We start from the raw sequence: 14,275 nt of genomic DNA on the forward strand, positions 1-14,275 counted from the left end.
TTCTTTCTGTTATTCAGATTGAGTAAATTCTATTGATTGTTCTCAAGTTCACTGATTCTATTCTTTGTCATCCTCACTCTCAAGCACTGGTAGCTTCCTACTGAAAAAAAACACTCAATATAGGCTAGTCAGATTTGGGAACACTTTCTCTCCATACCTCCTTTCTAGCTGTTAATTGACCCTGCATATTCGAGCTATCTCAGTGTCTTTGAACACCAATTTCTATCTCCTTTGCTCAGTGAGACCTTTGTCCTTTGTTTGGGTTTTCCATCTTAATACAGGGTCCAGTAAATGTTTGGAGGCACAAACACAGGATGATAGGAGGGCTTAGCTCATTTGCTTTAATTTTTTCATGGATCACAGTCCTGCACTGCTGATATTTCAATGTCTGAAAATATTTGTTCCATATATTTCTGTCAGTTTTGTCTATTTTCATGGCATGGTGGCTCAATCATGGTGAGAAAGGGAGGTGCTTTATATATATTTTTTGTGTGTACAAGATCATTTAAAATTTGTCCCATTTTAAATAACCATTGAAAAGCAAATGGAATGTTAACTTTTTATTTCAATCTTTAGAATATCTAAATCCAAATGTTACATAATTTTAGAAATAAGCAACAAAACATTTTGAAGAGCTCTGAGTTTAAAGAAGATCCTGATTTTAAGAAAAACATAAAATACACTATAAGATACAATAAAATACATAGAAAGTGTAAGCCAACAATACAAACTTTATCTGGAAACATTAACTCCTGTGGTAGGAAATTTCTAATGTGTGTGAATTTTCATCAAGGCAGAAATGTTAGTAAGTACTAAATTTCGGAATTCATTTTGTTGATCTACTTCTCAAAGTTTTATTTGTTCAAAAAATTCTTTATTAAAAGTTAGAACTGCCTTTGAAACTTATGTTTTGCTCTAGAAGTCAAAATAGGTGATTAAATAATATCTCATTTTTTGTTATTTCATTAAATCGTAGCTTAAGACTATAAATTCAATGGTGGACTATTCAGTTTAAATTCATCTAAATCATAATGATTATTGTAAAGTGCAAGTAAGGCTGACCCAAAAGCAGGCATTTTGTTGTTCATGATGTTTCATTACTTATATTGTAGCTTGTCACTGTGTCAGTAAGTAGAGATTGTGTTTTAATTATTATTGGCATTACAGCATGATCTTGAAAATAGAAAAATATATCAGAGGGTATTTTAAGAATTTTTAAGGAATTATGTCTTAATGTCAAAGGAATGCCTTCCTTCCTTCCTCTTTCATTCATGCAACAAATATTTATTGAGTACAAACTATGAGTAAGCCATTTTTGAGTTGTTGAGAACAGAGCAGTGAAGAAGGAAAAATACTCCCTGCAGTCATATAGCTTGCATTTTATAGCAGAGAAACAGATAATATACACTATACAAGTGTTAACTGCTAAGGAGAAACAAAGCAGGTTAACAGGAATATAACATCACTAAACTTATAGAACATTTATATTATAGTATAAATGTGGGTCATGTTTGCAATTCAATTTTCAACTAAAAATGAGTTTGCTTCAATTGATTTCTCCTTATCTATTTAATGCAGTTGTTGTTGCCTGTTAGTGGGACATGATGTGCTTGGATTTCATAAATATTTGTGGATTGCTTATATGTCACATTTTCTCACAAAGTCTTCTTTTTTTATTGTTGTAGTTTAAGTGAAAGTTTACAATTCAAGTTAGTCTCTCATACAAAAATTTATACATACATTCTTATGTGACCCTAATTGCTCTCCCTATACTGTGACAGCACACTCCTCCTTTCCACCCCTGATTTCCCATGTCCATTCACAAAGTCTTCTTTAACATGTCTTACAAAAATACTTTTCTCGGAATCACAAAAAGCACTTGGGTAGAGAATTTTTTTTTGCCTACCACAGAATTGTAAGTAGAACCCTTACTAATATATTTGAAAATAACTTGTACTTTCTTATAAACAAACTCAGTCTTCATATTGATTGAAATTCAGCCTAGTTTAAGGCATATTTGTTATCAAATAGCTAAGTAAAACTTTTGAGAAGAAGGAAGGGAAAAACAAAAAACCAAAAAGAATAAAAGAAGGAGAGAAGGAAGAAGATAGAAAGGAAGAGAAGGAGGACAAGGCGAAAAGAGAGAGAGATTTCTTATATCTAGGACTTCCACATACTAGACTGAATACAAAACTCTATGAAACAAAAACTCTAAACAAAATCATGGCTGTGCTGTATGACACTGGGCAGAGATGGAAGCCTGCATCCTTCCAAATTAAAACAGGGCATCTAGGTGTATGCAGGTCCCATAAATATTCAGTTTTTGACCTGAGAAACAAAGTAAGGGGGGAAGGTACACGATAGCAGGTAGAAAGGGCCAGTTATAGCAGGTCAGAGGGAAAATCAGAAACAGAAGTTTCAAGTTATACTAGGAATAGAGCTTAGGTTAGGAAGTATAAAACAGAGTCAACTATGTACAGATTCAACAGAGTCAACTATGTACAGATTCAGTCCCAGGGTATCCTATTTTCATGAGGCTTTTTTTTTATTATTGAACTTCCCACAGAGTTATGAGGACTTTTACCAACTGATACTTAAGTGCTTATTTGTAATTGACTATGAGATTTCAAAGTAACAATTGATACGTGTCCTGAAATATTTCTAGGAGATTTAACAGAGATTGTGTCATTTAAGGTGGACTTTGTAGGATGGCTAAGATTTGAAAAGATGGAGAGAGGGAAGGAGGTTATTCTAATAGGAGAAAAAGGCAATCAGAATAAATTCCTCTCCATTAAAAGACAGGTTCTCAAACTTTATTGAGCATGTGCATCAGGACTCCCTGGAGGGCTTCTAGTTTATACACTGCTGGTCCCACCTCCAGAGTTTTGGATTCTATAGGTTTGGGGTGAGGTCTAAGAATTTACATTTCTAACTAGTTCCCAGATAATGTTAATGTTGCTTTTCCATGGGCCATACTTTGAGAACTACTGTATTAAAATCATTGGTGTTTAACAGGGCTTGATCCATGATTTTCTTCCCGAATGTCACCCATTATAGCCCTTGGGTTCTGCAGAGACGCTCTAGGGGCTACTGCAAAAAGTGAATGAGAAGTATAATAGCCTTTATTTCAACCATATAAAATAGAAAGTTACTGGACAAGATCTATACATTTACTCATTCATTGTTTTCATTAATATAACAAACCTTGGTTGAATAACTCGTGTCTTTAACAGCATAGCACACAGTAAGACTGCAAATAATCAATTTCTAATTGCCTATATAATACCCATTTTTCCACAATTCTCACTAAAAGAACCCTTACATTGTTGAGGACATCAGTAAACACAAGATAAAAGAAATATATTTCCCAGTCTCCACTGCGATCTACATTAGCTAGGACTGGGTCATGTGACACAGTCCTAGCTAATGAGGTGTGAGTGGAAGTTGTTCCAAGGGAGTACACTTAGCGGGCATCTTTCCTTTTTGATTTTGGGCCTTTTTTTTTTTCTGAATGTGAGACTGGTGCTGTCAACCATCTTGAGAGTGGATGATAAGGGACAGACTCCAAAGCTGGTAGACAAGCACTGGCAGGGGGTGGGCAATGATGATCTTGTGAAAGCCACTATTTCTTTCCTTGACTATCTCCAGTCTTCTTTTATGTGAGAGAAAAACTGAGTCTTAGCATTTTTAGTCCATTGTTATTTTTTGTTGCTGTCGCTTTTTTTTTTTTTTTTTTGCTTTTTCTTGCAACCAGCTAAACCAATATCATATGGGCTATATGCATGACGAAGTTACTGCCTTACTGGATCTTACAACCTAGTTGAGGAGGTAATTAAGCAATCACAATTAAGCAATAGCAAAATCTGGCTACCTAGTAAGTCCTTAATAAATAATTTTGAACAAATAAATAAATGACTATGTTTTAAAAATGTCATTAGATATGTTCCAGTGAAGGACTGAAAAAAAAGCCAATAGGGTAATATGGGAATGCATAGCAGGAGCAATCACGCTAAAAGGCTAACAACATACAAGAACGAGTACGAGGGTAAGGGGTAAGAAGGGGAGGAAGTATTCTGGGAACTTTTAAAGGTTTCTTCCTCCTCTGATAGTCTATGAGTCTATACAATAATCTAAGAAAATTATACATGAAATCATTCAGAATGGAGGGATAGATTTATCAATTTAACTTTACAGTATTATTGAGAGATGAAAATTCATAGTGACCATAATTTTTGTCAGACTGAAAGACATCATGGGTGACTTACTGAATTTTTCACTTTTATCTAGATATTTTGGTGTCATATACTCACTTAAGCAGAAAATTGGATACTCTCTCCACTATACCCTCCCCCTTCCCTGATAAATCACCCAAAGAAATACTTGTGGATTTCAGGCAGACAGTTTAATTAGCACATGGCTAAAAATGTGATAATCATTAACAAGATTCTCTTCCTCTTCAAAATTTAAGTAGGATATATTAGGAGAGTTCTACATATGGATTTCAAAAGTAATTTGTCAGTGGGGAAACTGTCGACTATTTTTGATGGAAGTTGACTAAGCAATTGATATTAAACACACACAGACATTTTCCCCAATTAATACCTGCTACCTGGAAGCACCATGCAGCTCATGGAGCTGACTTCACTGTACTCTTACATGTCTTTGAATACCTTAACCAGACCATCTACCATAATGGGGAGGGGTGTCAGCTGACATCCTTCTTCATGCTGTAATTGTAATCAAATCTTCGAAATGAAATTCAAAATAAATTAAGGACCTGACTAAAAACTACTCAAAGAAATTGGTAATTAATACTTAAGCTATTACCTCCCCCAAACCTTCTGGGGAGTATTTACATAACTTCATTTGGGTTTTCTTCAGAGCTTCTTTTTTATACAAACTCAAACTGAATTATTCATGACAAAAAGAATAGAATTTGTAGAGGAAATCAGATTAGAATACGCTTTACAAGAATTAAAGCTAGATTTTTCTAACTATGTTGTTACACCAGATTTTATTAATAAGGAATGGGAATAATGCTTACTATTTACGGTTAAGTCAATTTTTCAACACATGTATCACAAGCATTATTTTTCAGATTAAAAAAACTATGTATTCAATGCCTTTTATGTATCAGACATGGTGCTATTTTGAAAAGGCAGTTAAAGTCATGATCCTCATGTAACTCACAGATTGAGGACATGGTGTGTAAACTATAAATAAATACAATGTAGTGTATAAATACTATAGCAATATACCTAACGAAGGCACCTAGTCTAGAGTGGAGATGGTCATGAATAACTACTGGAGGAAGTGATGTCTATCCTGGAAATTTAAGGTGCAATCAACAAAGACTAAATTGAATAAAGATTCAATTCAACTCAAATAAAATGGGAATAATACACACACACATACGTATACAGTTAGTGTTATGTTGTTGTTAGTTGCTGTCTAGTCAATTGGCTCTGACTCACGGCGACCTTATGTATAACAGAACAAAACCCATACAATAATACTGGTCATTTGTTACAGCAGCAATAGAAAATTAATATACAAGTGGATTGGACTGTTCTATACTGCTGACTCAATTTTAAATTCAGCTGTGCTTTGTCCAGTGTTTCAAATAGAGGAAGAGTTACTCATCTGAGTTTTAAGTGTCAAACTATCTCAAAGTCCACTTCTACATTTTTTCGTCTCTTGTATATCAAGGTCTTCCTTCCAACTCCATTGCTACTGCCCTATATCTGGCTTTCAATATGTATTGTAGAATATTAATCAGTCACCTGCCTCTAGTTTTATATCACTGCACTCTCTTCAATCTGCCCTAAATGGTGACTAATATAATCCTAATCAATAGTACTTAAAAATTATTCAATGGCTCTAGCTCAAGATAAAGCCTTCTTCATTGATATATAAACAAAGTCCTTTATGATATAGCCTTGCAACTTTAACATTATCTCCCACAAATTTCTCCCTGCTTTCTTCCCTCTGCTCCAACCATCACAAACTCACTGATGTTCCTTAAATGAACCATCCGCCTTCTTGCTTCATGCACTTGGGTCATGTGTTTTCTTCATCCTCAATGTATCTGGCAAACTGATACTCATTTTCAACATGGTCAAATATTTGCCCTTTTTTATTCTCCCATTTTACAGTGTACATACTTATATTATTACACATATCAGAATAAATTATTCTATACATATATGTTGCTATCTTTTGGGTGGTAAGCTCCTCTATAGCATGCACTCTTTGTCATTTATTTTTTATTTCCTGTACCTATCCTAGTGCCTAACATATAGAGAATGTTAAATAAATACTTCTATAATTATTGAACAAACGAATGAAATTAAAGTTTTTCCTTAGCCCTGTCCTCAGGGAGAATATTTTATTCTACAGAGTTACAATATGCAAACGACTCTATTGGATAAACTTTTAAGAATATGTTCTTTTCTTTCTTTAAACTATCTGCAGCTGGCAGATATTAGATTGCCAACTATTTAGTAGTATCAGGTGCAGAGATGATTTCTGTCGTGCAGCTGGATCATTTTCCTGAGAAGAGAGGTAGAACAATATTTTTTCTGGCTATTTCAGGTAACAATGATGTGAAAAATATCTTCGAGCACGCTAATGGTACTTAATTCATATTAAATAATTATCATCATCATCTCTGGGATGCTCTCAGATTGTGAGGTAGGCTGAGAGAGAATCAGGTGGTCCTGCATACTAATTACACTTTAAAGCTTGGTAGAAAAGAACTCTTACGGCTCTTTGGTTTGGGAAATCACAAGTAATGCATAGTGCCTTCATGCGCCATTGTCTTTGTGACTGTTCTCATTAAAATGTGAGAATGCTAATGCAACGAGCAATTTAATTTAAGGAACAGCACTCAGAATATTTTATTTACTACTCACAATTCTCTTGCATCTTAACGTATTTCAAATGTTATTGGAAAAAGTCTAGCACAGTAAACAATTGATACAAATCATCCAAATATGTAAGAGTCTTTTTTACTTAAGAGGCTCTGTTAATTAACTGTGAGAACAATTTTCCTTTTGATTTATCAAGAAATTCCCTTGTGACCTCTATGCTCTCGATCAAAGATAAGGTAGATGGATGACTTAAGAACAAGGTGACCCTCTTTTCTTTTCTGTATTTTAATCAGTATACACATATCTTACTTCATGGAAAACCATCAAATAAACCTCATTACTTATTGTATCTCACTGCTATTCTTCCTATTCTAGTTAAATGAATTGCAAGCACTCAGAGGAAGATCTAAAAAAAATCTGTATTGTATATTTGTTGCTAAGGCAATATACCAGGTCACTCCTTAAACTCTCTACAGAAGATACTTAATAATAATAAATTATTATTAAGATGCATTTAATGATGTTCTACACCAGCAACTCTGTTTCTGGAGGGGACAGAGTCACATTTATAGCTCTTAATACAGTCTAAGTTTTTTCTTTTTTAAATGGTGGCAGATTCCCATGACTTTGCTGCTGCTGAAGCAGCAGAATTAAGTTTGTTGAATTCAATCATAATCAGACTTAGCAGGGTCAGGAAAAAAGAAAATTGTTAGAGTCTGCCCTCCCTTAGCTAGACAGTATGGTGAAATACCCAAGCAAGAAGACATTCATAATCAATGCCAAATTCAAATACCAAGGTTTTCACATAGGGATTGAGAGGTGGTCCCAGATTTGGAGACATGTTTCATGAAATCAGTAGCATCTGAGTATACTGTTTTGGTTGTGGCATTTTCCCATCATGTGTGTTTATGGATTGGGGCCCATCCTGAGAGGACTGATTGGGCTCCTTCTAAAATTGGTCAGTCCTTTCTTTTCTTGCTAGTTTTAAAGGTATTTACACTTTTACTGATAATAATTACAGTTTTCAAATTACAAATAAATGAAATGCCAAACTAGAGAGCAGATGAAAAGATAACAGTGGCATACAATATGTTTCCTTTTCTAATTAACTTGGAATTAATATATTTTGGCAGACTCTTTTGCACTCGACCATTTCAGAATTGATATTCAAATGGTGCATTTACCCTGACCTGTTCTTGTATAAGCGTATGTCTTGCTAGAACTAGAACTTTAGTCAATTATTGGGTTGAGATCCACACGGGCAGAAGGGTCCCTTACAAGAATCTTCTTTAGTTTAAAAAACATCCAATGTCCTTTTCTATTAAAGTCTAAAATACTTTGCTACATAAGCAAACATTCTTTTTCTCAGTTTTATATTTTTTAACTTGTGCAGCAATTCTTTCTAATTGAAACTGACTGTCTCATTCACTTATTTATACATTCATTCTGGTCATTAAACAAACAATTGAATCCCCACAATAAGTTGTGGTGCAGGTACTGTACTTACTTTTGGAAAAATAAAGATTAATGAGGATCTCCGGTGGCACAGTGGTTAAGAGATAAAGCTGCTAACCAAACGGTCAGCAGTCCGAATTCACCACCTGCTCCTTGGAAACCCTATGGGGCAGTTCTACTCTGTCCCATAGGGTTGCTATGAGTCGGAATTGACTTGACGGCAACAGGTATAGCCTAAAAGAGCTCATGGTGGAATAAAGGAGACAGATACAAAAACATATAATTTTTATTCATTCTATCAAATGAAAAAGTAAAACAAAAAAGTGGAGTGCTAAAAATAGTAAGGATCTGCCCATAGAACTTCACAAATCCCCAATTCTTGACTATATTTATAGCATACTATTCCTGTGCTAAACTGCAGAAAAGAATAAAGATCAGTTCAGTAGCAACCCTAGAGCCTTCACTTAATTTACAAATATAACAATGTCTGCATAGGCTCCTGTCTTTCTCCTGAATAATATTTCTATTGAGAGCTTATATTGCCTATTTAAATTCCACTATTTTTTTCTTACTTGAAAAATATGTTTACACCGACTTGCACATTCATTAAAACAGTTTCACAATTTTCTTTCCTGGGTAGTCTCATTCACATCAAAGTTGTGAGCCACTACCAAATTTGAATTCCCCTCTTTAATTTGTTTAGCTTCAATCTTATGACTATAATTTTCTCTTCATGTACATCAACCACAAGCAAATGGCATATTGAGTTGCATTTATTTTTGTTTAATCATTTTATTAGTATTACTGCTAATGAAATATTAAACAAAAAAGAAAAAAAAACTAAACTCAGTAAGTGGCCAAGTGACCAGTTTCTACTAACAGCCACTAAGAAAAACTGCAAATTGAAATCTTCAAAACCTCAAAATCTAAATCCAGGAATGACATTAGTTGAATGTTGTTAAAACACAGGTTCGAGAATCACAACATCCTGCAATCAAATCCTGACCTCAAAATTATTAGCTGTGTAACCCTATGGATGTTACTTAACTTCTGATTCTAAGTTTCTTCATTGGTAAAATAAAAAGGATAATATACACCAAAAAGACTTGTTTCAAGGATTTAATCTAAACATTTTTGTAAAGTGTTCAGCATGTAGCACAGCGACTAGCATATAATGAGCCCTCAATAAATGATGCTGCAGTTTGGCAATTTCTTGTAAAGCTCTTAGATATTTAACCAAGGGAGGTAAAAACACATCCATGAACAAAATGGAGTACAGAAAATGTTTGTAGCAGCTTTATTTATAATATCTCAGATCTATAAACAACCCAAATATACATCAACAGGTGAATGGATAAACCAACTGTGTTATTTCCATACAATGGAATACTTCTCAGCAATAAAAGAGAACTTCTGATACACACAACAATACGGATCAATCAATAAAACATTATATACCATTCATTGCTTACTAGAACCATATTATATCTCAAGTTCACAAGCAGATAACTATCAATAACTCCCAATTCAATCCATTCAACCATTTACTCAGTACTTAAGCATACAATATACACACATGGTTCTAGTAGTTTGATGCAACTTTTTGAACTTTTCACTTGTTAAAGGTGGGAATTATGTCCCTCCATTTGTATTCTGAGTCTCATACTTTCCCTCCAGATACCTGGCTCTTTTGGTTACGGCCTCCCTTTCCTTTTAACTTCTACTAATCTACATACTGCCTCTTTACCATCAACAGTTAAGAATGCTATGTCTCTCACACCTTAAATACAATCAAGCTAACAAAATGTTTTCTCAATTCCACATTTCTGCTTAACTACAGTCCTAATTTTTCCACACCTTCACAAACTTCTGAAATGAATTGCTTTTTAGAGAGTCTTCTTCAGTTACTAGAATCTGCCTTCAAGGCCCACCACTCTCTAAGATCACAATTGTCCTCCATGTAACTAAGTCCAATGGACATTCTTCAGTCCTTATCTTCCTTCACGACAATAGTTGAAATTCTTAAAGACACTCTCTTTGGAAAAAAATCCCTTCATTTTCTTGACTTGCATTATACTACGCCCTCCTTGTTTTCCTCTTATTTTTCTGTATCCTCTCTTTTGCAGTTTTATAACTTTATTTGATAATCAGTCGTTAGTTTTCATCCACATTGGCTGTATGTTTTTGAAAGTGTTGACAGGTACATAGGTAACCAATGTATGGAGCTTATTTGGTGAATCTTCATCCTCATTACATTTTCTGGACAACTGTATATGGATATGATATGGGACATTCCTTATTCCTTTGGCCCAGACAGCTTTTTTGATCCTGGTGTCAATGTACACATCAGCGTTCTCATCTCCTTCATGGCAAATTTCTGGATCTCCTATAGTGTCCGAGGGGCACGCTTCTTGAAGCCCACTCCGTGGATGTGCTTCTGAATACTGATGGTGTACTCTCTGGTCACAATTCTGCTCATAGAAGAATGGCCCTTCTTCTTGCCACCCTTCTTTGTGGGAGCCATTGTGCTGGGATCAGGATGGAAAAGAAGACTGTATCCTCTTCTGACTCTTGTTAGTTTCTACTCTTCAAATATCTCTTAAATATTGGTTTTCTTTAAGAATCTGACCTAGGCTTTCTTATCATTATACAAAACCTCTCCAAAAGATTCAATCCTGTAGAAAGGATGTGGTGGAGGCAGCTGACCTTTAACTTCACAAGCGGGAAGGAGAGTCAAGATCAACAGCCCAGGGCTGATTCCTATGAGGTGGAGGTCAAACATACCTCCACCCTCCAACCTTTTTACCAATTCTGACACCAGCCCTCCCTCCCAGGTCACTCTCTACTTCTTTGCTCAGTTCAGTAATTTGTTGCAATGGCCACACAGAACTCACAGACCATACTCACAGTTATGGGGTTTATTAGGGAAGTAATAGGTTACAATTTAGGACAGCCTCTTCTCAGCCACGCCCACAGGCAGGCCTCTCTCTGGCCCTCAGCACCTTAGTCGGGCCTCTGCTCTGCTCCAGCAAGTATTACAAAGCTCTTTAGCTCTGCCAATAAATGCCTGGAAGCACCCCACTCCACCAGTAAGCCTCAGTCCAAAGGCGTTCAGTTCTCTCACTCTGTGGGTCTGCAAGCCTAGCTCTGCCAAAAAGTGCCCGGAGGGACTCCACTCCACTAACAAGCCTCCTGCCCAAAGGTGCTCAGCTCTCTCGCTCCATGGGTCGGTGAGCCTAACTCTGTCAAGTGCCCAGAGGCACCCCACTCTGCCAGCAAGCTTCCGCCTGAAGGTGCTTAACTTTTTCACTCCTTGGGCCAGGAAGCTCACTGTGCCATCTCCTGCCGGTCTCCCGGTTCTGCTGTCTCTACTGCCACCACTTCTCTGCCACTGCCTCTTGCCATCTTGCCACCTCTAATGTTACAGCTGTCTCTTTCTGCCTCCCGGGTCTAGGAGCGATCAGCGCAGGGATCCCATGTCCAAAGGACGCTCTCTACTCCCGTCTCTTCTTACTGGTGGTAGTCAGGTCCCCCTTTCCACCTCTGGGATGCTCATTTTAAGCCTAGCAGGATGGCAAAACTGACCAATCCCCTTGTTAAGGTTCCATACACTTTATTTGCATAATTCCACTCCCTCAAGGGTGCCATGCACCTTCTTTGCATTATTAGCAAGCTGCCCAATCCCCTTGTGGGTCACAAGCACCTTCTTTGCATAATCCCATTTAGTAATTTGGCAGGAATTACAAGACTACAGCGAGAAAGGCCATATAAAAGTGATCCATCACATCGCAAATCCATTCTAATGACTTAAATATGCCTATGATTTTCAAATGCATATTTGTAGCCCAACCATACCTATTTATCCTATTGCTTTCTGTAGCAGGTGATTTCAGTACACTTCCCATATCAGCTCAGCACATATTATTTTTGTATGTGCTGGCAGAACTTTCTACAGCCAGTACCTGCAACACTTTGCCTAAAAGCATTTTTGGCTGCTTGGAATATCTATGTTGCTGTTGTTAGGTGCCCTTGAGTCAGTTCCAACTCATAGTGACCCTGTGTACTACAGAACCAAATACTGCCCAGTCCTGCGCCATCCCTGCAATCGTTTCTATGCTTGAGTCCATTGTTGCAGCCACTGTGTCAATCCATCTTGTCGAGGGTCTTCCTCTTTTTTGCTGACCTTCTACTTTACCAAGCATGATGTCCTTCTTCAGGGACTGGTCCCTCCTGATAACATGTCCAAAGTACGTGACATGAAGTCTCGCCATCCTCGCTTACAAGGAGCATTCTGGCTGTACTTCTTCCAAGACAGATTTGTTCATTCTTCTAGCAGTCCATGGTATAATCAATATTCTTCACCAACACCATAATTCAAAGGCATCAATTCTTCTTCAGTCTTCCTTATTCATTGTCCAGCTTTTGCACACATATGAAGCAATTGAAAATACCATGGTGGTCAGGCGCACCTTAGTCCTCAAAGTGACGTCTTTGCTTTTTAACCCTTTAAAGGGGTCTTTTGCAGCAGATTTGCCCAATGCAATACGCCATTTGATTTCTTGACTGCTGCTTCCAAGAGTGTTGATTGTGGATTCAAGCAAAATGAAATCCTTGACAACTTCAGTATTTTCACCATTTAGCATGATGTTGCTTATTGGTCTAGATGTGAGGATTTTTCTTTTCTTTATGTTGGGATGTAATCCATACTGAAGACTGTAATCTTTGATCTTCATCAGTAAGTACTTCAAGTCCTCTATGCTTTTAGCAAGCAAAGTTGTGTCATCTGCATATCACAGGTTGTTAATGAGTCTTCCTCTAATCCTGATTCCACGTTCTTCTTCATATAGTCCAATTTCTGGGATTATTTACTCAGCATACAGATTGAATAACTATGGTGAGAGGATACAACCCCAATGCAATCTTTTCTGATTTTAAACAACTCAGCATCCCTATCTGTAGTGTATGCCAATAATATTATGTAATTAACACTCCAAAGGAGCAACCCTCATTCAATGATTAGGACAAACATTCTGGATGAATAACCCAACTATCTCACCCTGTGGGTGGGTTGACTGTGAAAGTATATATTCAAAACTCATTCCCAAAGTTCTAAAGTAAGACCGACCTACAGTTGTTGACAGAGTAAACTTCTTTGACAATACACATTTTATTGGCTTGCCTCCATTACATGCCTCTCTAGAATGGCTAAAATTAAAAAGAATTACAATCGCAAGTGTAGGAAGAATGTGGAGCAAGTAAAACTCTCATACATTGCTGGTGGGAGTGAAAAAGGATACCAGCACTTTAGAAAAACACTCGATAGATTTTATCCTCTGTTATTCCACTGTGGGGGAAGGAAATACATGTCCACAAAAGACATGCACATGAATGTTCATAGAAACTTTATTCATAATTCTAAAAAACTGGAAGTATCCAAAATGTCCATCAATAAGAGAATTTTATAATTAAATTGAGATATATTTATACAAGAACTATTCAGCAATAAAAAGAACAAACTAATAATATACACAACAAAAGGGATGACTCTCCAAAACATTATGCTGAGAAAAAAGAGTGAGGCACAAAAGAGAATTTGCTGTATGATTCTATTAACATGAAATTTTAGAGCCAGCAAAACTTATCTATATTAATATAAAGCAGATCAATTATTGTCTGAGGTGGGTGGTTGGAAGAGTGGGAATGGACAGCAAAGGAACATTACAGAACTTTCTAGGGTGATATAAATAATTTATATTTTGACTGGGATAGTGGCTACATGGATGCATACAGTTGTCAAAACTCTATGAACTGTATACTTCATGGTGCTATATTTCATTGTATGTAAACTTTACCTCAACGAATTGGACAAAAATAAGAAAGATTGTAAAATATGTAATACGGATTTCTGTTGTTGGAGGCATTGAAAACTAGGTATTCTGAATATCCTT

At 36.3% G+C, this 14,275-nt stretch overlaps 1 pseudogene; it reads right to left on the reverse strand.

The window, feature by feature from the left end:
• Positions 1–10,336: 10,336 nt before the first annotated feature.
• On the reverse strand, positions 10,337–10,851 carry LOC101340464 (60S ribosomal protein L31 pseudogene; annotated as a pseudogene).
• Positions 10,852–14,275: the final 3,424 nt, after the last annotated feature.

This window comes from Trichechus manatus, unplaced genomic scaffold, assembly GCF_000243295.1.
Source record: "Trichechus manatus latirostris isolate Lorelei unplaced genomic scaffold, TriManLat1.0 scaffold00066, whole genome shotgun sequence".
In the NCBI taxonomy this organism is placed as follows: domain Eukaryota; kingdom Metazoa; phylum Chordata; class Mammalia; order Sirenia; family Trichechidae; genus Trichechus; species Trichechus manatus.